The sequence below is a fragment of the Saimiri boliviensis genome, chromosome 1 (genome assembly GCF_048565385.1).
Source record: "Saimiri boliviensis isolate mSaiBol1 chromosome 1, mSaiBol1.pri, whole genome shotgun sequence".
NCBI classification, from domain to species: Eukaryota; Metazoa; Chordata; class Mammalia; order Primates; family Cebidae; genus Saimiri; species Saimiri boliviensis.
The window spans coordinates 250,168,474-250,171,055 of record NC_133449.1 but is presented as its reverse complement, the minus strand read 5'-3'; the positions used below and the strand labels follow the sequence as shown (position 1 = coordinate 250,171,055).

Sequence of the window (2,582 nt, the reverse complement as noted above, 5' to 3'; positions counted from 1 at the left end):
GGAAAGAATCACCTTAAAGGCGAAAGAAGCAAGCCTGACTGCCATCTCTGTGAAAGTGGAACATCAGCAAGTCAGTGACTAAGTTGAAAACGGAACGTGGTCAAAGGATACAAAGTCTCAGTTACACTGGAGGAATATGCTTTAGTGGTCTATTGTACAGCATGGTGACCACAGTTAACAATAATGCATTTTACTTATGCATTTATTTTTATTTGAGTAAGATTTAATAGCTTTTTGGATTAAGTAGTAGGAAAACTTCCATGCTTAACTGAGACATTTTCTCAAGGCCAAAAAGTCTTGCGAAATGGTGCAGCAGACTGATAGGCTGACATAGAAAATAAACTGCCCAAACACAATTTGTGACTCCCATCCCTGGAGTGCTGACTGCCATCAGTAAGACAGGATCTCTTTAAATCCATTACTCCATGCCTACCTGAGGCACTGTTGAAATAATCTCACTTTTTACCCCAGGCACTGATTCTGGTACATATGGATCATAAGTCCATTTGTTTGGGGAAAACTCGTTTATAGAAGTTCATCAGTTCTGTGTCTTGAGATTTTAGCTTCCTGCAGATTTCTGCTGCAGCGTGCTGCGAGAATAAAGGTGAGGCTTGGAAGCGCCTGAATCCACAGTGGAATATGAGCTCCTCCTTGGCTTTCACAGATTCAAGGTTGCCAGGGTCATGCCTCACCACCATTTTAAATGCTGACATCTTCTGTTCATGAGATAGTGAAGAAAATGCAATCAAGGGTGCTCTTTGGCTGAAGCACTCAACCACTGAGACGGGGACTTCAGAGACATGTAGTGTGATATATCAGCCAACAACAGCTCCTTCAACCTTTTTCTTCAATCTCTTTAAAGATGCTTTTCCTAGTATTAGTAAAAGTTCTGAAACTGAAATATTCAATCATAATCTTGAGGAAGATTTTTCCTTAGGATCCCATGGAGATGTCTGGAAGCTCATGAGGCCTCTGTATTTCTGAAATTGAATTCTAACAGCCACATCACAGGGTGGGGGTGGGGTGTGTGTCCACTTCATCTGGAAACATCTTTTCCAGTCTCATTTACATTTCTCCATCATTTTCGCATTTTCAAGATCTGCAGGCCTATTTGCCCATGCTGCTGATTTTGTTCTTTATCCACTTTCTCATCACAGAAATCATTGTGCACAGACTCCCCTGAAGTCATAGTTTCACATTTCTCCTCTTCTTCATCTTCACACTTTCATCCTGAGACTCCTCCTTCATAAAATCCTCACATTCTATATCATCATATTCTTTGCCACCTTAGAACTTTTAAGAAATCCTTTGTCTCACTCACCTCCTCCTCGCTGGGCCGGGTTTGCATCCCTCCACTGGATCTGGGATAACCTCCGTCAGAATTCCTGTCTATCAGGGTCTGCCTTCATTAGGACCTTAAGGTCTTCTTCCATATCATCCACAGTATCCATAGCACAAATCAATATTGGGATTTAATTACTCTAGGATTTAAAGGGAAAGGGTCCGTGGGAACATCTGTCTGTTCCATCTGGAAATCACCACGTCCAATGATATGCAGCAAACTATTGACATTCAGAGTCTGTCCACAAACATAGCCTGCAATATTTAAGGTGCCCACTAAGTTATTCTCTTCACTAGGAGCAAAATCAGCAGCATGAGCAAGTACGTAGGCCTGCCAATCTTGAAAAGCATGATACCGTTGCTTCTGGTTAGCCAACTGCCTAAGCAGCATCCCTGCCTCCTGTTGAGTGTCTAACAAGAGGAGTTAGAGCGCATCCGGAAAGTGCTTCTCCACTGCTTTACTTAGCTTCTTTCTGGCATCTATTTGTTTCTTCAGTGGGAGCCCAGATACTCCCTGGACAGCTAGTGTGATGAGGAGGGCCATCCCTGCTACCCAGCTGTCTCTTCTCTGCCAGAACCACCTCCTTCTTCTGCTTTTGGAGCTGGCTGGTGGGATGCCTCTGGTCTGCTCTGCTGAGTTCGTTTCTTACCTTCTTGCTTAGGGTTTTCAGTGCTAGATCCTTGCCATCCTGCTGTGCAGATCCCCGACCCCGAAGCCACCTACCTTTATGAGCTTCATTCTGCTGCTTGAGTGGGCTGGAGTGGTGGGCTGTCATGCCACGGCTCATGTGTACAGAGTTAGCCCATTGTATTTATTTTATTTTATTCTTTCATTTTTTTTTGTAAAGTTGGGGTCACACTATATTGTCCAAACTGATTTTGAACTCCTGGACTCAAGTGATCCTCCCGTGTTGACCTCCCAAAGTGCTGGAATTACAGATGTGAGCCACCACATGTGGCTGATAATGTATTGCCTATTTCAAAATTGCTAAAGTAGAGTTTTAATTGTTCTCATCACAAAAAATGATGAATTTGTGAGGCAATGCATATGTTAATTAGCTCGATTGAATCTTTCTATAACGTATACATAGATCAAAACATCACATTGTACTCCATAAATATATGCAGTAAAAATGATTACAAATTAAAAGAATAAAATGTGGAAAATTTGGATATTATTTTTTTCCCATAGTTAAAAATAATACCCTTTAATGAAAATTGTACAAGTTTTTTTTTTGTGT

General features: G+C 41.7%; 1 pseudogene; it reads right to left on the bottom strand.

Annotated features, from left to right (window-relative positions):
* Positions 1 to 494: 494 nt before the first annotated feature.
* On the bottom strand, positions 495 to 1,885 carry LOC101033457 (pre-rRNA-processing protein TSR1 homolog pseudogene; annotated as a pseudogene).
* Between the last annotated feature and the right edge of the window lie 697 nt (positions 1,886 to 2,582).